Source organism: Salvelinus namaycush, chromosome 7 (assembly GCF_016432855.1).
Source record: "Salvelinus namaycush isolate Seneca chromosome 7, SaNama_1.0, whole genome shotgun sequence".
In the NCBI taxonomy this organism is placed as follows: Eukaryota; Metazoa; Chordata; class Actinopteri; order Salmoniformes; family Salmonidae; genus Salvelinus; species Salvelinus namaycush.
The window spans coordinates 55,524,695-55,543,160 of NC_052313.1; positions in this window are offsets into that span (position 1 = coordinate 55,524,695).

Consider the following 18,466-nt stretch of genomic DNA (forward strand, 5'->3'; position numbering starts at 1 on the left):
TACAGTACATTATTACCTCACTGTCAACAGTAGAGACATGGGATTAATACAGTACATTATTACCTCACTGTCAACAGTAGAGACATGGGATTAATACAGTACAATATTACTTCACTGTCAACAGTAGAGACATGGGATTAATACAGTACAATATTACATCACTGTCAACAGTAGAGACATAGGATTAATACAGTACAGTATTACCTCACTGTCAACAGTAGAGACATGGGATTAATACAGTACAGTATTACCTCACTGTCAACAGTAGAGACAGAGGATTAATACAGTACAGTATTACCTCACTGTCAACAGTAGACTGTCAACAGTAGAGACATGGGATTAATACAGTACAATATTACCTCACTGTCAACAATAGAGACATGGGATTAATACAGTACAATATTACCTCACTGTCAACAGTAGAGACAGAGGATTAATACAGTACAGTATTACCTCACTGTCAACAGTAGAGACAGAGGATTAATACAGTACAGTATTACCTCACTGTCAACAGTAGAGACATGGGATTAATACAGTACAATATTACCACACTGTCAACAATAGAGACATGGGATTAATACAGTACAGTATTACCTCACTGTCAACAGTAGAGACAGAGGATTAATACAGTACAGTATTACCTCACTGTCAACAGTAGACTGTCAACAGTAGAGACATGGGATTAATACAGTACAATATTACCTCACTGTCAACAATAGAGACATGGGATTAATACAGTACAATATTACCTCACTGTCAACAGTAGAGACATGGGATTAATACAGTACAATATTACCTCACTGTCAACAGTAGAGACATGGGATTAGTACAGTACAGTATTACCTCACTGTCAACAGTAGAGACATAGGATTAATACAGTACAATAATACCTCACTGTCAACAGTAGAGATAGAGGATTAATACAGTACAGTATTACCTCACTGTCAACAGTAGAGACAGAGGATTAATACAGTACAATATTACCTCACTGTCAACAGTAGAGACATAGGATTAATACAGTACAGTATTACCTCACTGTCAACAGTAGAGACAGAGGATTAATACAGTACAATATTACCTCACTGTCAACAGTAGAGGCTTACAAGAGGATTAATACAGTACAGTATTACCTCACTGTCATTGGGAACGTGGGATTTCACTGATCTTGTAGCAGCAGATCAAACCTCTGGGCAAGCATCCACGACTGAGGGCATGCCACTTTTCAACTATAGTGAAGGAGCCTGGCACTATGCTATGAGAGAGGAGTATGAAGCCTTTTGGTAAACTCTCATTATCTGTGAAATTATTGTGCAGCATTTTGTTTTTTTTTGGTTTGAAAAAATAAAATAATGGTCTGTTTTTATCCTTGAGATGTGGAAGTTGCTTCTAAATGTCCTGCGTATTTTTGATGACTTCATAGCATTTCGGCTGAGGCATGTCTGACATATCACACAGACTGGTTTGGCGGTCAGCTGTTATTTGAACAATCCAGGGAGAGGGAGAGAGAGAGAGAGAGAGAGAGAGAGCGTGCAGGCTGAGCAGCAGGGCTGAGCTTGTGTGTGTGTGTGTTGTGTGTGTTGTGTGTTGTGTGTGTGTGTGTGTGTGTGTGTGTGTGTGTGTTGTGTGGGTGTGTGTGTGTGTGTGTGTGTGTTGTGTGGTGTGTGTGTTTGGTGTAGCTATAATTAATTATGGCAAACACAATTTTTTTACTGCTGCATGACATGAGTCGCGCATTGCACAAGTAGTCCCAACTGCACGTATTTATTTGAGACGAATATGCCACAGACCACAAAAAAAAATGATATTCAAGATAAATAGGCTGCAGACTGGAAAGCATTCCTCCATAGACCGGGATTTGAGAAAGGCTTGTATAGGCTTGGATCATTTTAGTGAGACAACACTGGGCTCACTTGATATTGTGCTCCCAGCAGAACATCAGGGATGAGGGGCATCATCGGCACACATTAAATATAATAATAAGCAACTAATTATCAAACCCTGAGAGAATATGACATTTTATTGATTACAAATTACATGACCTTGCCCTGGAAAAAAAAAATACAAAAACCTCTCTCGTTCTCTCTCTCCTTCTCTTTTTTCCATGATTTATTCCAAGCCAATTGGTATGAAGTCATCACCAGGTTTGGAGTGAGAGATCTGCTCCAGGTACTCTGACCTGCTAGCTTACAGAGACTTTTCCAAATGTCATGCCTTTCACTGTCTCATCTCCTCTCTTCCCTGCTTGTCCCACTCCATGTTCCAGCTAACCTTTCATTAGCTCACATCTGCCGAGCATGGAGATATGTGGTCAATGGAATATAGGTAGGGAAGGTCTGACAGCTGAGAGGCTTCGTCCCAAATGGCACCCTGTTCCCTACATAGTGCATGACTTTTGACCAGGGCCCCTAACTTTGCCACACCTGATCTAGGGAATGGTGTGCCATTTTGGTACCAGGACTTCCTAATATGGATGCCCGTACAAGGGGGTCACAAAAGAGGTTGGAGAAGCAAATTCTGATGAAAGGCATTGTTATTTAGGAGTCCTGGATCAAACGCATCATTCGTATGAGTTTTCTCTCGAGACGTTTATAGAATGATGAATTGATTCTGCGGAGGTTTGAGTACATTGTGAGTGTAGTTACGGAAGGTGTTCCTGATGTAGCTGCTGTTCTACAGAGGGAGGTCTCCGACATATCAAATGTGTGTTAAACATCAATGACAAAGGGAAAACCTATATGGACTCAAGTTAGCAAGTATTAGCAAGTATGAGTATTGTGGACTGCTGTTTTTCCTTGGAACTCTTATTCACTGAGCCAATAAGTGTTATTATGTGTTTTCAGCATTTCCTGTTCTCTGTTGTTGTTATGGTAATGCTATGTCTGCCATGCCATGGTCGTTCTGCTATAATGCCCTTTGAGGACCATAAAGCATATTGAAGTGAATTGGCTTGAATAAAAGCACAGCCAGACGCTGAAGATGGATGAATTGGATGGATGGACTGTTGATTACAGGGGATGGATGGACTGTTGGATTAACAGAGGAATGGATGGACTGTTAGTTTAACAGAGGATGGATAGACTGTAGATTACAGAGGAATGGATGGAACTGTTAGATTAACAGAGGAATGGATGGACTGTTAGATTAACAGAGGAAATGGATGGCTGTTGGATTAACAGAGGAATGGATAGATGGACTGTTGGATTACAGAGGAATGGATGGACTGTTGGATACAGAGGAATGGATAGATGGACTGTTAGATTAACAGAGGAATGGATGGACTGTTGGATTAACAGAGGAATGGATCAGATGGGCTGTTAGATTAACAGAGGAATGGATAGATGGACTGTTGGATTAACAGGGACAGATGGCTGTTGGATTACAGAGAATGGATGGATGGGCTGTTTGGATTAACAGAGAATGGATAGATGACTGTTGGATTAACAGAGGAACAGCTGGGCTGTTGGATTAACAGAGGAATGGATGGACTGTTGGTTTAATAGAGAAATGAATGGATGGGCTGATGGAATTAACAGAGGAATGGATGGACTGTTGGATTACCAGATAAATGGATGGATGGGCTGTTGGATTACAGAGGAATGGATAGATGGACTTTTGGATTAACAGAGGAACGGGGGGCTGTTTGGATTAACAGAGGATGGATGGACTGTTGGTTTAACAGAGAAATGGATGGATGGGCTGTTGGATAAAGAGAGGAATGGATGGACTGTTGGATTAACAGAGGAATGGATGGATGGACTGTTGGATTAACAGAGGAATGGATGGGTGGACTGTTGGATTAACAGAGGATGGACTGTTGGATTAAAAGAGGATGGATGGACTGTTGGATTAATGGAGGGATGGATGGACTGTTGGATTAACGAGGGATGTGTTGACTGTTGGATTAACGGAGGGATGGATGGATGGACTGTAGGATTAACATAGGAATGGATTGATGGACTGTTGGATTAACGGAGGGATGGATGGATGACTGTAGGATTAACGGAGGATGGTAGATGGACTGTTGGATTAACGGAGGGATGGATGGATGGACTGTTGGATTAACGGAGGGATGGATGGATGGATTGTTGGATTAACGGAGGAATGGATGGATGACTGTTGGATTAACGGAGGGATGGATGGATGGACTATTGGATTAACAGAGGAATGGATGGATGGACTGTTGGATTAACGGAGGGTGGATGGACTATTGGATTAACAGAGGAATGGATGGATGGATGACTGTTGGATTAACGGAGGGATGGATGGATGGACTGTAGGATTAACGGAGGAATGGATGGATGACTGTTGGATTAACATAGGAATGTTGTGTGTGTGTTGTGTGTGTGTGTGTGGGTGTGTGTGTGTGTGTGTGTGTGTGTGTGTGTGTGTGTGTGTGTGTGTGTGTGTGTGTGTGTGTGTGTGTGTGTGTGTGTGTGTGTGTGTGTGTCTTGTCTGTGTGTTTGTATGTGTGTGTCTGTGCATGTGTGTGTGTGTGTTTGTTTGTGTGTATGTATTTATGTGTCTGTGTGTGTGTATTGTGTCTGTGTGTATGGTGTATATGTTTCATCAAGGCTGAAGAGCAGAGCTGTTCCACTAACGGATGGATGGATGGACGGATGGATGGATGGACTATGGATTAACAGAGGAATGGATGGATGGATGACTGTTGGATTAACGGAGGGATGGATGGATGGACTGTAGGATTAACGGAGGAATGGATGGATGACTGTTGGATTAACATAGGAATGGATGGATGGATTGTTGGATTAACGGAGGAATGGATGGATGGATTGTTGGATTAACGGAGGAATGGATTGACTGTTGGATTAACGGAGGAATGGATTGACTGTTGGATTAACAGACAGATGGATGGATTGTGAAGACAAAGAGACAGATGCTCCATGTCTGTGAGAGTCGTGTGTGTGTATGTATTTATGTGTGTCTGTGTGTCTGTGTGTCTGTGTGTCTGTGGTGTGTGTGTGTGTGTGTGTGTGTGTGTTGTGTGTGGTGTGTGTGTGTGTGTGGTGTGTGGTGTGTGGTGTTGTGTGTGTGTGTGTGTGTGGTGTGTTGTGTGTGTGTGTGTGTGTGTGTCTGTGTGTGTGTCTGTCTGTGTGTTTTGTATGTGTGTGTCTGTGCATGTGTGTGTGTGTTTGTGTGTGTGTATGTATTTATGTTGTCTGTGTGTGTGTATTTGTGTCTGTGTGTATGTGATATGTTTCTCCAAGGCTGAAGAGCAGAGCTGTTCCCACTAGACGGATGGATGGATGGACGGATGGATGGATGGACTATTGGATTACACAGAGAATGGATGGATGGATGACTTTTGGATTAACGGAGGGATGGATGGATGGACTATTGGATTAACAGAGGAATGGATGGATGGACTGTTGGATTAACATAGGAATGGATTGATGGACTGTTGGATTAACGAAGGGATGGATGGATGGACTGTGGATTAACGGAGGAATGGATTGACTGTTGGATTAACGGAGGAATGGATTGACTGTTGGATTAACGGACAGATGGATGGATTGTGAAGACAAAGAGACAGATGCTCCATGTCTGTGAGAGTCCCCTGGACAGGTACTGTATATATGTACTAGTGATCCATGGAGTATTCAGCCCATGTGTGTGTGTGTGTGTGTGTGTGTTCGATGCGTGCGTGTGTGTGTGTGTAGTTGTGTGTGGTGTCTGTGTCTGAGTGTGTGTGTGTCTGTGTGTTTGTGAAGTGTGTCTCCGTGTGTATGTGTGTGTCTGTGTGTGTGTGTGTATTTATGTGTGGCTGTGTGTGTGTATTTGTGTGTGTGTGTGTGTGTGTGTGTGTGTGTCTGTGTGTTCGTGTGTGTGTGTCTGTGCGTGTGTGTGTGTGTTTGTGTGTGTGTATGTATTTATGTGTGTCTGTGTGTGTGTGTGTGTGTGTGTGTGTGGTGTGTGTGTGTGTGTGTGTGTGTGTGTGTGGTGTGTGTGTGTGTGTGTGTGTGTGCGTGGTGTGTTGTGCGTGTGTGTGTGTGTGTTGTGTCGTGTGTGTGTCGTCTGGTGTGTGTTGTATGTGTGTGTCTGTGGCATGTGTGTGTGTGTTTGTGTGTGTGTATGTATTTATGTGTGTCTGTGTGTGTGTATTTGTGTCTGTGTGTATGTGTATATGTTTCCCAAGGCTGAAGAGCAGAGCTGTTCCACTAGACGCCCACAAATCAAAGTAAAAGAGAACTCCCAGAGTTCCCTTGCTCTCCTCTCCAGCTCCCAGCTCACGCCCACTCAGTATAACTTTAGCATTCAAGACCAGCAACGTGATAAGCAAAGCAACAAGCTGATCGCTTTCAGAGAACACACACACGCCGTGCAATAATAAAGAATGTATGATCGCCTGAATTCTTGACTAACGCCATTAAACATTCATTGATGTTATTGAAGAAAAAGCTATGGCTGGTGACGGAAAAGTTTCATTTCTCTGCTAGAGCTGTCAGAGTGAGGTGAGGTATTTGTGGGAACTGGCCTTTAAATGGTTGTTATTGCGCTGTGTCCCTGACTCTCTTGTATGAGGATAAATGTTCCTGACCTCCTCTGTATATGCATGCAAACACGGGAGGAGAACGGCTCCAGGCTATCTCAAATCCTATCTAATATCCTGGACTGGTAATCTTAGATCGCACTCCGCACGTGTGCATAGGAATCACTAGGGCACCCTCATGGTAACAGCTTAAAACATAATAACAATCATTTGGTGGGTGCTTATATTTGTCCTATTTCACACATGTACAAGTGTGTATTAATACGCATGTGTTGTTTTGCATTTCCCAACTCTCCTTGAGACACCAGGAGAGTGGGGTGAGACACCCTGGGGAGGGGTGAACACCTAGAGAGTGGGGTGAGACACCCTGGGGGAGTGGGGTGGAGACCCCTAGGAGAGTGGGGTGAGACACCCTGGGAGAGTGGGGTGAGCACCCTGGGGGGTGGGGTGAGACACCCTAGGAGAGTGGGTGAGACACCCCTGGGGGAGTGGGGTGAGACACCTGGGAGAGTGGGGTGAGACACCCTGGGGGAGTGGGGTGAGACACCCTGGGAGAGTGGGGTGAGACACCCTGGGAGAGTGGGGTGAGACACCCTGGGGGAGTGGGGTGAGACACCCTAGGAGAGTGGGGTGAGACACCCTGGGAGAGTGGGGTGAGAAACCCTAGGAGAGTGGGGTGAGACACCCTGGGAGAGTGGGGTGAGACACCCTGGGGAGTGGGGTGAGATACCCTGGGAGAGTGGGGTGAGACACCCTGGGAGAGTGGGGTGAGACACCCTAGGAGAGTGGGGTGAGACACCCTGGGAGAGTGGGGTGAGACACCCTGGTAGAGTGGGGTGAGACACCCTGGGGAGTGGGGTGAAACACCCTGGGGGAGTGGGGTAGACACCCTAGGAGAGTGGGGTGAGACACCCTGGGAGAGTGGGGTCACGGCCAGGGTCAGCCATTATCAACGGTGACCCTGGAGCAATTAGGGTTATTAAGTGTCTTACTAACGGCCCATCGACAGCTTTTTACCTTGTCGGCTCAGCTTTCACACTCAACACTCTTAACCACCAGGCTGTCTGCTACCTTCAGCTTAAACTTTACACCAGTGTCTTCCATTCTGCTCATGAGTGAACAGGCCACATTAGAGAATAACAGTGATTCCAGTCTGCTCTGGTGAACAGGCACATTAGAGAATAACAGTGTCTTCCATTCTGCTCATGAGTGAACAGGCACATTAGAGAATAACAGTGTCTTCCATTCTGCTCATGATGAACAGGCACAATTAGAGAATAACAGTGTCTTCCAGTCTGCTCATGAGTGAACAGGCACATTAGAGAATAACAGTGTCTTCCAGTCTGCCCATGAGTGAACAGGCACATTAGAGAATAACAGTGTCTTCCAGTCTGCTCAATGACAAACAGGCACATTAGAGAATAACAGTGTCTTCCAGTCTACCCATGAGTGAACAAGCGCATTAGAGAATAACAGTGTCTTCCAGTCTGCCCATGAGTGAACAGGCACATTAGAGAATAACAGTGTCTTCCAGTCTACCCATGATGAACAGGCACATTAGAAACAGTGTCTTCCAGTCTGCCCATAGTGACAGCACATTAGAGATAACAGTGATTCCAGTCTGCCATGAGTGAACAGCACTTAGAGAATAACAGTGTTCCGCTCCCATGAGTGAACAGGCACATTAGAGAATACAGTGTCTTCCAGTCTGCCCATGAGTGAACAGGCCATTAGAGAATAACAGTGTCTTCCAGTCTGCCATGAGTGAACAGGCACATTAAGAATAACAGTGTCTTCCAGTCTGCCCATGAGTGAACAGGCACATTAGAGAATAACAGTGTCTTCCAGTCTGCCCATGAGTGAAAGGCACATTAGAGAATAACAGTGTCCAGTCTGCCCATGATGAACAGGCCATTAGAGAATAACAGTGTCTTCCAGTCTGCCCATGAGTGAACAGGCACATTAGAGAATAACAGTGATTCCAGTCTGCTCATGAGTGAACAGGCACATTAGAGAATAACAGTGTCTTCCAGTCTGCTCATGAGTGAACGCGCACATTAGAGAATAACAGTGTCTTCCAGTCTGCTCATGAGTGAACAGGCACATTAGAGAATAACAGTGTCTTCCAGTCTGCTCATGAGTGAACAGGCACATTAGAGAATAACAGTGTCTTCCAGTCTGCTCATGAGTGAACAGGCACATTAGAGAATAACAGTGTCTTCCAGTCTACCCATGAGTGAACAGGCGCATTAGAGAATAACAGTGTCTTCCAGTCTGCCCATGAGTGAACAGGAACATTAGAGAATAACAGTGTCTTCCATTCTGCTCATGAGTGAACAGGCACATTAGAGAATAACAGTGTCTTCCAGTCTGCTCATGAGTGAACAGGCACATTAGAGAATAACAGTGTCTTCCAGTCTCCCATGAGTGAACAGGCACATTAAGAATAACAGTGTCTTCCAGTCTGCTCAGAGCAAACAGGCACACTAGAGAATAACAGTGTCTTCCAGTCAGCCCATGATAACAAGCGCATTAGAGAATAACAGTGTCTTCCAGTCTGCCCATGAGTGAACAGCACATTAGAGAATAACAGTGTCTTCCAGTCTACCCATGAGTGAACAGGCACATTAGAGAATAACAGTGTCTTCCAGTCTGCCATGAGTGAATAAGGAACAGGCACATTAGAGAATAACAGTGATTTCCAGTCTGCCCATGAGTGAACAGGCACATTAGAGAATAACAGTGTCTTCAGTCACCATGAGTGAACAGGCACATTGAGAATAACAGTGTCTTCCAGTCTGCCCATGAGTGAACAGGCACATTAGGAATAACAGTGTCTTCCAGTCTGCCATGAGTGAACAGGCACATTAGAGAATAACAGTGTCTTCCAGTCTGCCCATGAGTGAACAGGCACATTAGAGAATAACAGTGTTTCCAGTTCTGCCCATGAGTGAACACGGCCACATTAGAGAATAACAGTGATTCCAGTCTGCCCATGAGTGAACAGGCACATTAGAGAATAACAGTGTCTTCCAGTCTGCCCATGAGTGAACAGGCACATTAGAGAATAACAGTGATTCCAGTCTGCTCATGAGTGAACAGGCACATTAGAGAATAACAGTGTCTTCCAGTCTGCTCATGAGTGAACAGGCACATTAGAGAATAACAGTGTCTTCCAGTCTGCTCATGAGTGAACAGGCACATTAGAGAATAACAGTGTCTTCCATTCTGCTCATGAGTGAACAGGCACATTAGAGAATAACAGTGTCTTCCAGTCTGCTCATGAGTGAACAGGCACATTAGAGAATAACAGTGTCTTCCAGTCAACCCATGAGTGAACAGGCGCATTAGAGAATAACAGTGTCTCCAGTCGCGCCCATGGGTGAACAGGAACATTAGAGAATAACAGTGTCTTCCAGTCTGCCATGAGTGAACAGGCACATTAGAGAATAACAGTGTCTTCCAGTCTACCCATGAGTGAACAGGCACATTAGAGAATAACAGTGTCTTCCAGTCTGCCCATGAGTGAACAGGCACATTAGAGAATAACAGTGTCTTCCAGTCTACCCATGAGTGAACAGGCACATTAGAGAATACAGTGTCTTCCATCTGCCCATGAGTGAACAGGCACATTAGAGAATACAGTGATTCCAGTCTGCCCATGAGTGAACAGGCACATTAGAGAATAACAGTGTCTTCCATTCTGCTCATGAGTGAACAGGCACATTAGAGAATAACAGTGTCTCCAGTCTGCTCATGAGTGAACAGCACATTAGAGAATAACAGTGTCTTCCAGTCTGCCCATGAGTGAACAGCACATTAGAGAATAACAGTGATTCCAGTCTGCTCATGAGTGAACAGGCACATTAGAGAAATACAGTGCTTCCAGTCTGCTCATGGGTGAACAGGCACATAGAGAATAACAGTGTCTTCCAGTCTGCTCATGAGTGAACAGGCACATTAGAGAATAACAGTGTCTTCAGTCTGCTCATGAGTGAACAGGCACATTAGAGAATAACAGTGTCTTCCAGTCTGCCATGAGTGAACAGGACATTAGAGAATAACAGTGTCTTCCAGTCTGCCCATGAGCAAACAGGCACATTAGAGAATAACAGGATTCCAGTCTGTCCATGAGTGAACAGGCACATTAGAGAATACAGTGTCTTCCAGTCTCCCATGGTGAACAGGCACTTAGAGAATAACAGTGTCTTCCATTCTGCCATGTGAACAGGCACATTAGAGAATAACAGTGTCTTCCAGTCTACCCATGAGTGAACAGGCACATTAGAGAATAACAGTGTCTTCCAGTCTGCCCATGAGTGAACAGGCACATTAGAGAATAACAGTGATTCCGTCTGCCCATGAGTGAACAGGCACATTAGAGAATAACAGTGTCTTCCAGTCTGCCCATGAGTGAACAGGCACATTAGAGAATACAGTGTCTTCCAGTCTGCCCATGATGAACAGGCACATTAGAGAATAACAGTGCTTCCAGTCTCCCATGAGTGAACAGGCACATTAGAGAATAACAGTGATTCCAGTCTGTCCATGTAACGGGCACATTAGAGAATAACAGTGCTTCCAGTCTGCCCATGAGTGAACAGGCACATTAGAGAATAACAGTGTCTTCCAGTCTGCCATGAGTGAACAGGCACATTAGAGAATAACATGATTCCAGTCTGCTCATGAGTGAACAGGCACATTAGAGAATAACAGTGTCTTCCAGTCTGCTCATGAGTGAACAGGCACATTAGAGAATAACAGTGTCTTCCAGTCTGCTCATGAGTGAACAGGCACATTAGAGAATAACAGTGCTTCCAGTCTGCCCATGAGCGAACAGGCACATTAGAGAATAAACAGTGTCTTCCAGTCTGCCATGAGTGAACAGGCACATTAGAGAATAAAGTGATTCCAGTCTGCCCATGAGTGAACAGGCACATTAGAGATAACAGTGTCTTCCATTCTGCCCATGAGTGAACAGGCACATTAGAGAATAACAGTGTCTTCCAGTCTGCCCATGATGAACAGGCACATTCGAGAATATAGTGTCTTCCATTCTGCCCATGAGTGAACAGGCACATAGAGAATAACAGTGTCTTCCATTCTGCCCATGAGTGAACAGGCACATTAGAGAATAACAGTGTCTTCCAGTCTGCTCATGAGTGAACAGGCACATTCGAGAATACAGTTGTCTTCATTCTGCCCATGAGTGAACAGGCACATTAGAGAATAACAGTGTCTTCCATTCTGCCCATGAGTGAACAGGCACATTAGAGAAAACAGGCTTCCGTCTGCCCATGAGTGAACAGGCCATTAGAGAATAACAGTGTCTTCCAGTCTGCCCATGAGTGAACAGGCACATTAGAGAATAACAGTGCTCCAGTCTGCCATGAGTGAACAGGCACATTAGAGAATAACAGTGTCTTCCAGTCTGCCCATGAGTGAACAGGCACATTAGAGAATAACAGTGCTTCCAGTCTGCCCATGAGTGAACAGGCACATTAGAGAATAACAGTTCTCCGTCTGCCCATGATGAACAGGCACATTAGAGAATAACAGTGTCTTCCAGTCTGCCCATGAGTGAACAGGCACATTAGAGAATAACAGTGATTCCAGTCTGCCCATGAGTGAACAGGCACATTAGAGAATAACACTGTCTTCCAGTCTGCTCATGAGTGAACAGGCACATTAGAGAATAACAGTGATTCCAGTCTGCCCATTAGTGAACAGGCACATTAGAGAATAACAGTGATTCCAGTCTGCCCATGAGTGAACAGGCACATTCGAGAATAACACTGTCTTCCAGTCTGCTCATGAGTGAACAGGCACATTAGAGAATAACACTGTCTTCCATTCTGCTCATGAGTGAACAGGCACATTAGAGAATAACAGTACTTAGGGTTATTAAAACATAAAGATACAGTCGTGCATTTCTTGGGTCAGATGCTGTATAGTCAATATAGATTCAGGAATATCTGCATAATAATAGCATTACATCATACCACAGCCTGGTAATAGCATTACATCATACCACAGCCTGGTAATAGCACTACATCATACCACAGCCTGGTAATATCATTACATCATACCACAGCCTGGTAATAGCATTACATCATACCACAGCCTGGTAATAGCTTACATCATACGCCTGGTAATATCATTACAACATACCACAGTCTGGTAATAGCAGTACAACATACCACAGCCTGGTAATAGCATTACATCATACCACAGCCTGGTAATAGCACTACAACATACCACAATCTGGTAATAACATTACATCATACCACAGTCTGGTAATAACATTACATCATACCACAGCCTGGTAATAGCATTACAACATACCACAGCCTGGTAATAACATTACATCATACCACAGCCTGGTAATAACATTACAACATACCACAGCCTGGTAATAGCACTACAACATACCACAGCCTGGTAATATCATTACATCATACCACAGCCTGGTAATATCATTACATCATACCACAGTCTGGTAATAACATTACATCATACCACAATCTGGTAATAACATTACATCATACCACAGTCTGGTAATAATACTCATACAGCCTGGTAATAGCATTACAACATACCACAGCCTGGTAATATCATTACATCTAACACAGCCTGGTAATATCATTACATCTACCACAGCCTGGTAATACATTACAACATACCACAGCCTGGTAATAACATTACAACATACCACAGCCTGGTAATATCATTACATCATACCACAGCCTGGTAATAGCAGTACAACATACCACAGCCTGGTAATATCATTACATCATACCACAGCCTGGTAATAGCATTACATCATACCACAGCCTGGTAATAGCATTACATCATACCACAGTCTGGTAATAGCATTACAACATACCACAGTCTGGTAATAACATTACAACATACCACAATCTGGTAATAGCAATACATCATACCACAGCCTGGTAATAGCATTACATCATACCACAGCCTGGTAATATCATTACATCATACCACAGCCTGGAAATAGCATTACATGATACCACAGCCTGGTAATAGCATTACATCATACCACAGCCTGGTAATAGCATTACATCATACCACAGCCTGGTAATAGCATTACATCATACCGCAGCCTGGTAATAGCAGTAAAACATACCACAGCCTGGTAATAGCAATACATAATACCACAGCCTGGTAATAGCAATACATCATACCACAGCCTGGTAATAGCATTACAACATACCACAGCCTGGTAATATCATTACATCATACCAGAGCCTGGTAATATCATTACAACATACCACAGCCTGGTAATATCATTACATCATACCAGAGCCTGGTAATATCATTACAACATACCACAGCCTGGTAAAATCATTACATCATACCACAGCCTGGTAATAGCAATACAACATACCACAGCCTGGTAATAACATTACATCATACCACAGCCTGGTAAAAGCATTACAACATACCACAATCTGGTAATATCATTACATCATACCACAGCCTGGTAATATCATTACAACATACCACAGCCTGGTAATAGCATTACAACATACCACAGCCTGGTAATAGCACTACATCATACCACAGCCTGGTAATAACATTACATCATACCACAGCCTGGTAATAGCACTACAACATACCACAGCCTGGTAATAACATTACAACATACCACAGCCTGGTAATATCATTACAACATACCACAGCCTGGTAATAGCATTACACATACCACACCTGGTAATAGCATTACATCATACCAGAGCCTGGTAATATCATTACAACATACCACAGCCTGGTAAAATCATTACATCATACCACAGCCTGGTAATAGCATTACAACATACCACAGCCTGATAATAGCATTACAACATACCACAGCCTGGTAAAATCATTACATCATACCACAGCCTGGTAAATAGCATTACATCATACCACAGCTTGGTAATAACATTACAACATACCACAGCCTGGTAAAATCATTACATCATACACAGCTTGGTAATAACATTACCTACCACAGCCTGGTAAAATCATTACATCATACCACAGCCTGGTAATAGCATACAACATACCACAGCCTGGTAATAAATTACATCATACCACAGCTGGTAATAGCATTACACATACCACAGTCTGGTAATAACATTACAACATACCACAATCTGGTAATAGCAATACATCATACCACAGCCTGGTAATAGCATTACATCATACCACAGCCTGGTAATATCATTACATCATACCACAGCCTGGAAATAGCATTACATGATACCACAGCCTGGTAATAGCATTACATCATACCACAGCCTGGTAATAGCATCATCATACACAGCCTGGTAATAGCATTACATCATACCACAGCCTGGTAATAGCATTACATCATACACAGCCTGGTAATACATTACATCATACCCAGCCTGTAATACATAAAACATACCACAGCCTGGTAATAGCAATACATAATACCACAGCCTGGTAATAGCAATACATCATACCACAGCCTGGTAATAACATTACAACATACCACAGCCTGGTAAAATCATTACATCATACCACAGCCTGGTAATAGCATTACAACATACCACAGCCTGGTAATAAAATTACATCATACCACAGCTTGGTAATAACATTACATCATACCACAGCTGGTAATAACATTACATCATACCACAGCCTGGTAATACATTACATCATACCACAGCCTGGTAATAGCAGTACAACATACCACAGCCTGTAATAGCATTACAACATACCACAGCCTGGTAATAGCATTACAACATACCACTGCCTGGTAATAGCATTACATCATACCACAGCCTGGTAATATCATTACAACATACCACAGCCTGGTAATATCATTACATCATACCACAGCCTGGTAATATCATTACATCATACCACAGCCTGGTAATATCATTACAACATACCACAGCCTGGTAATGCATTACATCATACCACAGCCTGGTAATAGCATTACATCATACCAGAGCCTGGTAATATCATTACAACTACCACAGCCTGGTAAATCATTACATCATACCACAGCCTGGTAATAGCATTACAACATACCACAGCCGATAATAGCATACAACATACCACAGCCTGGTAAATCATTACATCATACCACACCTGGTAATCATTACATCATACCACAGCTTGTATAAACATTACAACATACCACAGCCTGGTAAAATCTTACATCATCCACAGCTTGGTAATAACATTACAACATACCACGCCTGGTAAAATCATTACATCATACCACAGCCTGGTAATAGCATTACAACATACCACAGCCTGGTAATAAATTACATCATACCACAGCTTGGTAATAACATTACATCATACCACAGCTTGGTAATAACATTACATCATACCACAGCCTGGTAATGCATTACATCATACCACAGCCTGTAATATCATTACATCATACCACAGCCTGGTAATAGCATTACAACAACCACAGCCTGGTAATATCATACATCATACCACAGCTGGTAATAGCATTACACATACCACAGCCTGGTAATAGCATTACATCATACCACAGCCTGGTAATAGCACTACATCATACCACAGCCTGGTAATAGCATTACATCATACCACAGCCTGGTAATAACATTACAACATACCACAGCCTGGTAATAGCATTACAACATACCACAGCCTGGTAATAGGCCTACAACATACCACAGCCTGGTAATAGCATTACAACATACCACAGCCTGGTAATATCATTACATCATACCACAGCCTGGTAATAGCATTACATCATACCACAGCTGTACATCATAAGCTGATAATAGCATTACAACATACCACAGCCTGGTAATAGCATTACAACATACCACTGCCTGGTAATAGCATTACATCATACCCACAGCCTGGTAATATCATTACAACATACCACAGCCTGTAATATCATACATCAATACCACAGCCTGGTAATACATTACATCATACCACAGCCTGTAATAGCATTACAACATACCACAGCATGGTAATATCATTACATCATACCACAGCCTGGTAATAGCATTACATCATACCACAGCCTGGTAATAGCATTACAACATACCACAGCCTGGTATATCATTACATCATACCCAAGCCTGGTAATAGCATTACAACATACCACAGCCTGGTAATATCATTACATCATACCACAGCCTGGTAATAGTATTACATCATATCACAGCCTGGTAATATCTTACAACATACCACAGCCTGGTAAAGCATTACAACATACCACAGCCTGGTAATATCATTACATCATATCACAGCCTGGTAATACATTCACTCATACCACAGCCTGGTAATAGCATTACAACATACCACAGCCTGGTAATAGCATTACAACATACCACAGCCTGGTAATATCTTACATAATACCACAGCCTGGTAATAACATTACAACATACCACAGCCTGGTAATAACATTACAACATACCACAGCCTGGTAATATCATTACATCATACCACAGCCTGGTAATATCATTACAACATACCACAGCCTGGTAATATCATTACAACTACACAGCCTGGTAATATCTTACAACATACACAGCCTGGTAATACATTACAACATACCACACCTGGTAATATCATTACATCATACCACAGCCTGGTAATATCATTACATACATACCACAGCCTGGTAATATCATTACAACATACCACGCCGGTAATATATACAACATCCACAGCCTGGTATATCATTAAACATACCACAGCCTGTAATACATTACAACATACCACAGCCTGGTAATAGCATTACATCATACCACAGTCTGGTAATAACATTACAACATACCACAATCTGGTAATAGCATACATCATACCACAGCCTGGTAATAGCATTACAACATACCACAGCCTGGTAATATCATTACATCATACCACAGCCTGGTAATAGCACTACAACATACCACAGCCTGGTAATATCATTACATCATACCACAGCCTGGTAATATCATTACATCATACCACAGCCTGGTAATAACATTACAACTAACACAGCCTGGTAATATCATTACATCAACCACAATCTGGTAATAACATTACATCATACCACAGTCTGGTAATAACATTACATCACACAACGCCTGGTAATAACATTACAACATACACAGCCTGGTAATATCATTACATCATACCACAGCCTGGTAATAACATTACAACAACCACAGCCTGGTAATATCATTACATCATACCACAGCCTGGTAATAACATTACAACATACCACAGCCTGGTAATATCATTATATCATACCACAGCCTGGTAATATCATTACATCATACCACAGCCTGGTAATACATTACAACATACCACAGCCTGGTAATATCATTATTCATACCACAGCCTGGAATAACATACAACATACACAGCCTGGTAATATCATTACATCATACCACAGCCTGGTAATATCTTACATCATACAACAGCCTGGTAATACATTACAACATACCACAGCCTGGTAATATCATTACATCATACCACAGCCTGGTAATAACATTACAACTATACCACAGCCTGGTAATAACATTACAACATACCACAGCCTGGTAATATCATTACATCATACCACAGCCTGTAATATCATTACATCATACCACAGCCTGGTAATAACATTACATCATACCACGGCCTGTAATATCATTACATCATACCACAGCCTGGTAATATCATTACATCATACCACAGCCTGGTAATATCATACATCATACCACACTGGTAATATCATTACAACATACCACAGCCTGGTAATACATACATCATACCACAGCCTGGTAATAGCATACAACATACCACATCCTGGTATAAATTACATCATACCACAGCCTGGTAATAACATTACATCATACCAGAGCCTGGTAATAGCATTACAACATACCACAGCCTGGTAATAGCATTACATCATACCACAGTCTGGTAATAACATTACAACATACCACAATCTGG